Source organism: Manacus vitellinus, unplaced genomic scaffold, assembly GCF_001715985.3.
Source record: "Manacus vitellinus isolate BGI_N305 unplaced genomic scaffold, ASM171598v3 scaffold_5_pilon, whole genome shotgun sequence".
Taxonomy (NCBI): domain Eukaryota; kingdom Metazoa; phylum Chordata; class Aves; order Passeriformes; family Pipridae; genus Manacus; species Manacus vitellinus.
In genome coordinates, this window is record NW_021940682.1 from 11,242,249 (window position 1) to 11,254,693 (window position 12,445).

Here is a 12,445-nt window from a genome sequence, read left to right on the forward strand (position 1 = left end):
GCCCCGGAGAGCTGCCTGCCCCGGCTTCCAGGGGAGCTCCGCCCCGGGACAAGCAACGGAAACGGAAACGAAAGCGAAACCGCCGGCGATGGAACGGGCGCCACCCGAACGGCTTTGCTCCCTCCGCGGCGGCCCCGGGGGTGTGGTTTGTTTTGGGTCTCTTCGAACTGACTGCGGAGAGAGCGACGCGTGCAGCGTGCTGTGGGAGGGCCCTTCGCCTCCCTCCCCTGCCTGGCTTTTAGGATGTATTGACGGTTTTTAGTCAAAGTTCACCAAAACGGGATGAGCTGCAAAGTTGTACAGTTCCCACAGGAGAAACTGGCACAGGGAAGAAGAGAGACCACAGCCAAGTCTTCTTCACCACCTTCAGTTACAGGAAGAAGGCTGATGAGTGAATTCAGCCGTTGTGAGGCACCAGAAAAACATCTCAGTTAAGGCTCCCGACCTGTGCCAGTTTTCTGATGACGCATCATGAAAGCCACTCTCACACTCCTTTCCTTTCACTATCTAAATTAAAAGCTCAGTCATGGTTGTGCGTCTGCTGGACATGCAACTGCCCTGTTCCCAATGCTCATAGAACCATGGTGTCCGTGCATCTGCTTGGACTGCCACTGCACGGCACCAAAATGTGGCCAAGCCATATCCTCACCCTCTAGGAACTCGTAAACTCTTTGGAAGGGTGACTATTTTTTAATTGAGTACCTTTGTCTGGGTCATTTTGACACTCCTGGTGCTGCATCACAGTCACTCAGAAGCATGTTTTAAATGATGGCAAGATGATGTAAAATGCCATCATTTAAATCAGACTGGCAGCAGTAGGCATGGGGACTCTCTTTGATGGTGATTCTGATTGAACAAAAGTCCTGCCTGCTTCCTTCTTTTGCCAGTCATGTTCTGTTGCCCCTTTCCCCTTGTCTCGTTTTACTTCCTGCTTGTCCCGTGAGATCAGGAGGGGAATGACAAAATGAGAAGCTAGACAAATACGTTGAACAGAAGAACAACTCTGCTAGGTCACTTACAGGTTCATATAGATCTGTAGCCTGCCTCCAACAGGTCATCAACAGATGTCTAGGAGGACACGTGAGAGGCTGTAGTGTTACTGTCCTTCATCTCTGCTTTCCAGGGTCCACTGATTAGCTTTCCTGAAACAAAGGAAAAGCACTATTCACTTTCTTGTTCAATTTCTGATTTTATATCTACTGATGATATCCCTCTTTGTTGTCTCTTTTCTAAACTGAAACATTTTGGTCTATTTTAGTCATTTGTTCTATGGAAGTAGCTCCCTAGCTTGGACTGTCTTTGTCCTCTTTTGTTCCTTATGACAGTCTTTCCTTGAGGGGCAGACCTACCGATGGTAGCAAGGCACTTCTAAGTGAGAGATCACACACCAGCGATAGTAACTGACAGTATCACAGAACACTTGAGGTTGAAAGGGACCATAGGAGGTTCATCTGGTCCAACCCCAAATTCAGCTATTTCATCCCTGAAAGAGCATATGGGTGGAAGCCTCCTAATTTTGGTGTTTTGTCTAATGTTTTCAAATTAGTGGATAACTGTGTACTACCCCATCAGTAGGAGATATCTTGACTGAACCAGAACTCAGGGAACCCTTCAGTGTAAAAAAACATTGAAGCAGCCTTGTACTTAGACAACTCCTGTTCTTCCCAGTATGTATCCATTTACTTTTTCTGTCCAGTGCCCCAAATCCATCCTATCTAATCCATGCCCAACCTTTTACATCTTAAAGACCTGTCCCAGCATCACTGTGCTGTCTAGGTAACTGTTTTAGCTGTATCTTTCTTTCACTCTTTCTTTCCTCATGCATCTGAAAAAGCCTACTTTTTTGGCAGAAATATGGCATTTTTTATCATATAATTTGTATTAATGACTACACTAATGTCAACATTATATGGAGACAAGTGCAAAGAAGGAAGAGCAGTATAAGATCAGGGTTGTGGAGCTATTTGCAGTTGGCTTTATACCACTGCAATTCATCCCAATGTGTTGGTGTGCATGTCACTGGGAAGTCACATTGCTGTTCCTGCTTCGCAGTTTTTTGAGGCTCTTGAGCAGGGCTATCATTCTATCTCTTTTCATGACAAAGAACTAAAACTAGTAAAACAGGCAATGATTGATGTGGAGAGAAGATTTGGAGAGTTTGAGTTACAGCACCTTCCCATCCCTGAATTCATACCCAGAGTAAATCATAGCTTATTCTTTCTCACACAAGTTTCTTGTAGTTTGTTTTGTGGCATGTTCCTCAGGAAGAAAAAAGTACCCCTTTGATTCAATAGAACTTCCCCACCTATGAATTATATATAGGCAAAATTGTGCTTTCTTCAGAAGAAGAATTTTCTGCTAATGGAAAAGTCAATTTACATTTGTAAAATTAGATACTTCCTATGTAAGAAAGGCTTATATTACATGTCAAGGGCACCTAAAGCAAGTGGTTCCTCTCCATCACTCAAATACTGTAATTAAAGGTAAGGCTGGAACTGTTTTCTTAAATGCCATTGTAACATAATTGCATATGAGCTACTCTACTTACAGTTTATGACTGCTCTGTGCATTGGCCCTGAAATAAACTCCCTCTAAGCAGTTGCTATGGTTTCTGAACAGCTTCTGAACTCAGAGCACATGGGTTTTTAATAATTGTGAGACTTCAGGTACTGCAGTTTCAGTGAGCCACCTTTGTTAACGTCTGATGTGTTGTTCTTTGAAAACTTTACTCTAGAAATTTTCAGATGTCAGTCATTAGACTGACATATCTTTGTTTTTAGGAACAGTTTATGGATACGGGTGTTAATTTGAACTATGACATCATTTCTTAATCTTACATGCATCAATCTTCAAAATGTAGTAATTTAATGATTTTCCTGTTAATTTTTGTATGCATCCTTAAAACATCCATTGCTGTTATAGTGCATGGTGCCTTCCACTTCCCACCTCATCCATGTGTTTCAGTCTTATGTCTCGGTCTTATGTGTTCAGTCTTCTTTATATTTATATTTAGATTTATATAGATTATACAGATTATATATTGATTATTATATAGATTTATATTGTCTATTCTGGAAGATGATGCAAGGAAAATGGGCAGAACAGGACAGAATTTAGCCACAGTTGTGACCTGGAGTGTTCTCTGGTGAAACATCACCTTCTGGTTTATACAGCTGCTTTTTTGACTCTCAGGAGTTCAGAAGCTTAGAAGTGTGATATGTTTGCTTGCAGGTGTTTTTGATTGCCTCTCAGCCTACATTTAAACACACATTTGAGGGCTAATCCTTGTCCCAGTGATGGTCTGACAGCGTGGTGAAACACTTAATTTATCTGCAACTGGTTGGTTTATAATGGCTTGTATTTGCTATATATTATTTCTGTGTGCTACTCCAATTTCTTCACTTACGACTAGTATTTCTGAAATCTGTACTCATTGACAGTATATCGAGCTTACAGCTACATTCCCGAGAGTTTCCCAGTGACACACTAACCTGAAAATCAACCATCCAACAGCTAACACAAGCACCCACAACTCGAAAGCAAGAAACAGGAAACTCAGGTCTGGTGCAGTATGTGAGTAGCACCAGACTGTGGGGCTGTTGGCTGTCCCAGGGTTCTTGCAGCCTCTGCAAAGAGCAAGATAAAGCCTCATTTTTTTCTCTTGCCTCAGGATACAAATATAAACGTATATTTTCACATGCAAACAGTCTGGACAGGACCTAGGACAAAGTGTCTATTTTATAAGAATAAGCCAGCCTAATGTAACATGCAAGAATTTGTATTATGCACGGTTTCTTTCATTCCATGAGTATATTTCAAGAGGTCTTGCTTGTGAAAATAAAAATAATTTGGGCTGAAATTTTGGTATAGTTAGTAATTTGTCCTTGGCACACTTCTAATCTTATTCTGTTGAAGATTTTATTACCTAGTGCAGTTTATTTTGTAAGCCATAGGCTTTTGTTCTCAGTTACATAGCCTCAAAAAGGTATTGTATTCATACAGGCCCATCATCTTCCACACTGGCTTCCTCTGTCTTTCAGAAACCTACCAAGAACCTCTTTTCTCCACTCTTCATTCCTCTACAGATCACATGTCTCCTCGACTTTATTCTTGTAAGGACTGAGTTGTGGCTGTTTCCCTAGTTCAGTATTTCAAGAGGCTCATCTCTTGCTGGAAAGACAATGCCCAGCCCTGTTAGATCACATGTAGACATAACCCTAAAACTTGAATATTTGCTGGCACTAAGCCTATGAAGCCCATCTCTCTTCCAGAACTTCTTAACAGAGTTCATAACTCCTTTAATACTGTGACGATCTGCAAATGAGGGGTAAGTGAACCATATTCTAGCAGTGGTGTTTTGATTCACCCATGGAGAAGCTGTGTGAGTGGTAGCATATATGGTGACTACAGCTATACAGAATGCCCTTAACAAGAGGCTTTGTGTGCTTTTGTCCAAATGTCTTGCCACAACCATTTTTATACCTGTGAAAATGTCTTAGTCCCCAAAGCAATTCCTATAAAGGACAGGGAAAGTGTCATGATTATGATAAGGGGAAAACACCAAATTCATTGATTTCAGCTAATTTTTTATGTTCCCGGTTCTCTTCATTTAGAACAGAAATTAAAGGTGAAATGTGTACAAGGAGGAGGGGGAAGCATAGGAACTAAACAAAACAAAAAAAAGTATATTGAAAAAAGCAAATAGAGAGGGCCAAAGTCTAGAAGCCTATTGTTGTTTTAGAACAGTTTTGCCTGCATTTGCCACCACATTATCCATTGTCTGTATTATCCACTGTTTTAACATACTGAATCTGACTGTGCCTGTTAATTCTTCCTTTAAGCATTTCACTTTCTGATGAGAGTGACCTGTTGACAGCTAGTTATTTTCTTTAAGGTAGGAGTTGCCACCAAACCACTTTTCTTTGTTATTACAATGATTTGCTTAGCATATGTGCATTTAAATTAGCGGTTCCAACAGTTAAAAAGTCCCTCTAAAACTCAGCACTTTTTTCAAGACTTCTTGGGATTTAAAAAAAAAAAAAATAAAATTTGTCAGGAACCAGAACAGTCATTGAACCCTGTCACATTTCATTTTGCACTGCAATCAGCAACAGTACAGAAGTTGGCCTCATCATACGGTGTTTCATCTTGCGTTAGACAAAATATGAAATTCCATTGATAAGGATTTACCTCTGCTCAGTCCCTACCAGGTGTATGCAGAGATATGTTTATGACAACATGCAATACTTAGAAATAAAAATGCTATGTCTGCGTATAGTATCTCAAAAAATCCTTGCTGCTTGATGGCAGATTGGAACAGGAGACAGAAAGGATCAAATGGATCAGCAAGTCTAGACGCTCACAATCACAAGCATCTAATTTTTGAGATATCCAGTTCAGAAAATGAGCCCCAGAAAGCTCTTCAGCACTTTGTAAAAAAAGTGTGAGACCTGTAGTCTCTGAACACACCAAGGAAAAAACAGGATCATTGTTGCCTTAGGAGAAAGCATTAGATTTCAAAATGAGTGGGTATGTTTCTTAGGCATTCTGCCCAAAGTGTTTGAAGATGGCAGTCAACTGCATATGGGAAACATCCTAAGCAAATAAAAAAAAAAAAAATTAAAATTACTTCTGCAAGAAATCAGAAACTTCCAGCTTTATTTTCCAGTTGCTAACCCCTACTTTTTGTTGAAGCTTCCTAATTTCAGTGACAATTTCTGAAGTTTTCTTGTCACTTTTTCTTCTATGGGTTTATTTTCTTCTGTGCTCATCAGCTAAATTCACAACTGTTCATGCACTGTGTCACACATCAGCTGGAATGTCACAGGAAAATGATTTGGAGATCAGCAGCAGCTACTTCTGATGGGATAAACAGAAGGAACAAAGGATCTCATCAAAGGCAAGAAATAATCAGTGCTTTCAAAAGCTTATTGCAATAGTATACTAAGATGTATAACTAACATGTTCATAGTATCTTAAACATCTGTCTTGATTTACAAATAAAATAGATGCTTGGTAGAGGGAGACCTAAATTACACATTATATTCAAGCAGGTATAATTTACCTGGAAGTGTAGCAGAGAAATGGGAGTTTATTCAGAGATATTCATCAGATAAAGGGCATTCTGCAGAAAAGTGCTTCCAGTAGGACCAAAGCCTAATATGCTCTATATCACAGTTTACTGCTGATGCAAAAACAACAACAAAAAAGCATTGTTTCAGAGAAGTCTGCTGCTGCTCCTTTGGTTCTTTTGTTAGATGATGACACATGAAAGAGGTTTTTTTTGCCAGGTACCCATTCCAACTAGCAAGATAGGCTGGCTAATATGGATTATCTGTGGCTAATCTGTGCAAAGAAAATGTTCTACATGGACATTGAACAAACATGTTTATCAGCTGAACTGCTTTTAGCCTTGTGTACTCCTTGCCACACAAGGGCAATCTACTGTGTAGTACCTTTTAATTTCTGTATAAAAATGCATTCTGTATATTTTTTGTCTAACAATTACATTTACTTCTCCAAAAAAGTCTTAAAATAAAAACAATGTGTCTGCTGAACTGTACTGTGTGGAAATACTGCTTTTGTTCTGCAAGAATGGTGCTACTATATGTTAGTAAGTTTTAAGCTCTATTAAAAAAAGAGGAACTTATTTGCAATAAACATTATGCTGAATCATATGTCTTCTAAAAGTCGATTTGCCATTGTTTCCTAGCATTCTCATGGGAATTCCATACTTGCAAAAAAAGGTTTATTTTGATCAAAGCCGATGACGTTCTTTTGGGTTTATTTTCCTTTAATTTGGTTCCTTTAAATTCCTAAGGTATTACCAGTCTATGTCATTTTCACAAGCAAATGTTTTTTTTCATCAGGCTTTGAAACAGCAAAGGGAGAACTCTGACAAGCCACTTGTGGGATTTATTATCACTGATGCTTAATATTTAACTATAGGTAAACAGTACTGAGTAAAAGACAATCTGATTACTCTGAAACGATGTACAGAGGAAAATACAGACATGTTCTTTTTCTGCTTTTAATTTTGCTAATTAAAAATAAAACACCTGATTTCTCTCTTTCCTCATCAGTATGTAAATGGTTTGGTTTTGCATTACACATATCAAGATTTTTATGTCATGTTTGCGTTAGAAGAGCATTTCATTAATGAAACCATGAAATGAGGAGAGCAGATGTACCAACTCTCTGGCTTCTTATCCACAGGCACAACTTAAGCTCTAATTGGAGCTTTATTTACTGGAAATTTATTTACAAGCTCAGCCCGGACAACTTCACAAATGGAACACTAGCAGTATATTTGTTGACTCTGAACTGAAAACACTCCCAGAGATTCCCCTTCCCAGAACTTTCTGAAGTATGTTAAATGTGCTTTTTTTGCCTCTAATTAATCTGAGATTTTGTTATATTAGTCATTTTTAGAGATGAACACTGAAAATCTGAGAATTGAAGAGAAGGGATTTTTAGCTAGTTACACTTTTTTAAATGTTGTTTTATAGGAATACATTTATCAGAGTCAAAAGTCTTCAAAACATTTTGGAAAAAATATCGTTGTGCTGTTAAGGCAGCTCTGGAAGGATCAAGAAGTCCCTTAGATGTCCATGATTTTTTCTTAAAGAGGAAGAAACTAGTTAAAAAAAAATTGCCCTCCTGTCTGTGCACCCAGTGAAATCTTTAAAAGGATACTCAGATTGCAAATGAAGCAGTAAAAAGTTAATTACAACATGACAAAATTAAGTTGACTGGTACAACTTTAATTTGTCCTCACTGTGTAAGTGTGTTATGATACTATTATGACGTGACCACCAGCTGTTTCTGCTACAAGGATCTTTCCTTCATTCAGTGCATACATGGGATAGTGCTCTTTTAGTGACTAATTAGCCAGTGAGATTTCAATCTTGATTGCATCCCCAAGCCTTATTCACTACAGGGTCAGATGTTGCTTTCAAGAGAGAACTGTTAACATCTTTATAGATTTTTGTTTTTTGTTACGCTTCCTCCGTTACAACATATGAATGATATATAGGGATTAAGACATTTATAAGTGCATTGTGATGTGAAGATAAATTTTTTGTCCCTGCTTAACAGGGATGAAGGCACAATGAGGTTAAATTAGATAATACACTAATTTTGTGTATTTGTTTTAAGATACCTAAGAACTCACGTTTTAGAGATTTCAGCATTTGTGGGCGGTTTGTGGGCCCAGACCAGTGCTCAGTGACTGCACTTGCACCTGGTACTGCTCAGCATTTCTGCAAATCTGGTACCGGGGTCTCAAGTGAGAAATGAGGAACATACAGTAAGTGACCACCTGTGAAAATTTCTTCAAAGGGACTTGCCTAGCATCATTTGGGAACTCTGTGGTAGAGACAGGCTCAGAACCCAAACCCACTTCTCCAGGGCAGCATTCAGCTGCTTTAATTTTGAGAGCATCCTCTCTCTTCCTTATTCATGAGACAGTTTATAACTTCTGCAACAGATGCAGCAGGGTTTCTGCAAATGACAGTCTCATTTACTGAGCAGTCTCAGCTCACTATTAGAGCAACATTTATTCCATGCACATTAAAAAATAGGGGCCTTCAGAGGAAAGTGTTCAAGTATTCAACCAGCGAGGAGGAAAGAGAGATGATTACATTTTGATTTGATATTTTTTGTCTTGGGAGTACTTCCATATTCTCTTGGAAGAGGTTCCCCCATGCCCCACTTTCAGATGCTTCAGTTAACAAAAGTAACATTTGGAAAAAGCCTGGCATTAAAAAAAATCCCTCCGGACTGCCACTTGCATCTCCACCATTTGAGTTAACTGCTCAGCTGATGGCAATAGCAAGTTGCTATCCTCTTGCATCACTGAAGAATTTCACCAATATTTGCTGCAGCAGGGAAACATTACCAGTCCAGGTGAAATCTTGATCTCCATAGTAGTCTTGGGAGTTTGAGAGTGGGAAGAGGACATTGGTCCTTCTCCCTCCATTCCACAAGCTTGGTCCCTCCTTCCCTTATCTTTCAAAATCCAGTCTTCCCTTTCCACTTTTTTTGGCTTCTATTCTTCTTGCCCCCTCTGTCCAAGATACATTGGTCCAAGCTTCTGATCCCCAGTCCTACGTTCTTCAGTCAGGCCTCACAAAATCAGTGCAGATTCTCAAATGAATCTTAGCCTTACTTTTATCTTCTTGTCAAATAGGTTCCAATCCTCTCTTCTCAAATCCTGATTAAATCTCTTTCTGGCACCTCTCCCCACCACTCCACTGAGCACACTGGAGTTCAGAGCCAGTGTCTGTGCAATCACTTTCTGTCTCCAATAACCTCCAGCTCTCAGTCTTACTTCCCAGCATCTTCTGCTCTTTTCCTTCTTAAACCTCACCTGATGTCCTACACCTGCTGTCCTACGCGGCAGTCTCTGGTACTGCTCTGTTACTGCATTCTCCCAAATTCATCCCTTCTTGTGGTTGTATTCCAGTCAAACAGCTACTTGTCTCATGAAGCCTCATCACAATTCAGGTGTCAGTAGAAGAAAAATTTGATCTGAAAGACCAGCTAAAATACAGTTCTTGAACTCTAGTGCTTAACCGTATCCTGCTACAAAGCTTCAGTTACAGGGCAAGACCTGATTTGCTCCTGCAGTACTTGTTCACAACATGTGCTGGTGGAAGAGTACATGCACAGTCCCACACCTAGGAAGAAGCTGGAAAGAAACATCCCCTTGCCAATGGTGCTCCCTCTCAGATGATGAAGTATAAAAATTCATAGAGCATGGCTGAAGAATTGCAGTGGCTTGCAATGTCATTTAAGTTTAAATGAGTTTTATGGAACAGAAAAAAAGTTCCCAACACAAACCATACCTTAGCTGTGAGATTTTCTGTGTCCAGTCAATCAAAGAAGATGTTTTTTAGGGACAATGCTTGCCATGCATTTCATTTAACACGGTTGAACAAATGTTCAACATGAGACACACAGTGGCATGCAAACATAACAACTACCCAGTTATTTCTGTCATTATTTGCATTTATGTATCTTTTTCAACATATATTTAGAATCAGCCTTATCTCCCATGTTGTTATAACTCCCTGACGTAGAATGCAGTAAAGTTTGATCTCTTAGGCTGTGCATATAAAATATGTAATGCTGCTGTTGTACTTAATTTAACTGAGTAGTCGCTATATTCCCTGAATCTAAAAGTTGCTTAACATGTATTTTGCATGGGTAATGTTAAGAGCTTGGCTTTAAGTGAGGAAAGCACGTCAGACAAGTGAAAAATACTATCTGATTTGAAGATTGATGTGGAATGTTTGTCATTCTCCCTTTAGACATCATGTTAACAATGTAACTTGCAGGCTGCCTTCTCTGGAATCCTATTTATATTTGTTTCTGTGAGGTGTTTGACATCTTTTGGGGGAGCTATAATTCAGGGTATTACCTCTTACTATGCAAAAGTCAGGAGCTCAGCTTGTCCAGGCATATTAAGCAAATACTCAATTTTAAGTTAAAATATGTGTCTGATTAGTCGTGAGTTTAAGATCACCTCTGAATATTTTCTAGAACTGGGTCCCTTGCTCTATCTTTGAAGTGACCTTTAAAGAAGCCACTTTAAATCCAGCCTCTCCTGTCTTTATGCAAGGTTTTTTGTGTGACTGAATTACACACTTAGCTGCCTAACAGCTTAATAAATGGTTCATAAAACAGGCAAACAGGGGCCTTAGCTTATAAACTCACGATTCCACTTCTTGATTAATTTCAATTTCTTTTACATTTCTTTTGTATCTGCCTTTATCAGATACATCCTAGAAAACATGAGTGAGCTAAACTCACTGAGATCACGTAGGTGTGGATTGGGGAAATTCCATGGAGGACATTTACAGGACATATGTAAAGCTGTTGTGTAACTGTCAGGTCTTGTGCTTTTTTTTGAATTCAATGATAATTCAAAATGAAGGCATCTGGATATCCTCCTATTGTAGGTCTCTCTTATAGGAATTAATTTTATGTGTTTATTTGATTCTGTAAGCTTCTGTGGCAGATTAGTGGAAATGTGAATGGCAATGGGGGCAAAAATACATTCCTAATTTTTCACTTTAACTGATAACTTTTCCCCTTATACTTCACTTTTCTAGTCGTTTACCCAATAGTGTATATTAAAAAAAAAAACCCTCATAGACAAGTTAGTTGTTAGAGTTTACCATTTCTTTTACCTCAAAAAGAAATTGAAAAGAATATTGCTAAATAGAAGTCATTGCTGAAAGGCAGTTTCATTCTAAATTTAAAATGAAAAAACACTCAGCTTTGGTAAATTCTCTTTCAAAGAAGATTCCAAGCCAGGAAACCATTTTACTGGCATGCCTCCTACCCTACCATCAAGATACAGGCTTTCTTTAACAACAGATTGTAAAAATCCCCAAAGCCTAAGTACTTCTTCAGCACTTTCCTGACAGTATAGGAAGTATCTATTTGCTAGTCATAGCACTTTATGCCCACATAACTGTTTGCCTCATCAAAGCATAAAACCCCATTATTTGGGACAACTGTTTTTCAGTCACCTTCAGAGTATAGAAGTGACAGAAATTCTATTTTTAAAGAATTTCCTTTACTTCTCTGCAGTTCCTTAAAGCATATTTTTTAAATCTATAATTTTGGCAGAAATCTGACCTCCTTCCCCTCTTTCAAAAAAGACAGAATGTGCTGGATTTTTTTTTGGTTGGTTGGTTTGGATTTTTTGTTATATGACAATTGTAACACTGAGAATGCCTTTAAATAGTTTTTATATTCTAACTACTTTTATTCAGAGCATTTGACTATAAGGTTAGATATGTTTTTGCCTGTCTAAGTGAATTTATCAACTGGTAACCTTTCAGAACTATTTATTACCATCTTCCTCACAACCTTACAGATTCCTTCATTTTAGATTACCTGTTTTCAAGTCTTCACTACTTTTTTTCCATCTCAGCCCTGTGCAGGAAATATCTACCCAACTCCCTGGTGGCACTAAATCTAGGTGTCTATCCCTGAAAATGAGATTCAGAAGCTCAAACAGCTGTGCTTTTGGTGCTTGCATGCTTAAACATTTTCTTAATTTGTGGTACCAATCATGTATTATGGTAATAGCTTGTATGGGAATGATGACAAAATGTGATCCCACATTTTGCTTTAGTAGAAAAAATTGGTGCATGTTCCCTTTGCAGTGTTTCTGCCTGGGAAGGGCAACTGACCTTCCTGCTGCACATGACGGAATCTGGGCCAGCCTGTCAGGGTACCCTATTTATATTTATTTAAGACAAAAGTACTTGCAGCTGAAACAGCTGGAGGAAAACTCCTACGGAACATTTCATGTTTTGATCGAAGGCCCAAAACATTTTCTCTTTTCAGCTTTGAGGAGGTTAATGCCAACATAGAGTTGGTTTTTCCAACTCTTGGTCTTCTGATGAAATTGCATATTTTCTATGAA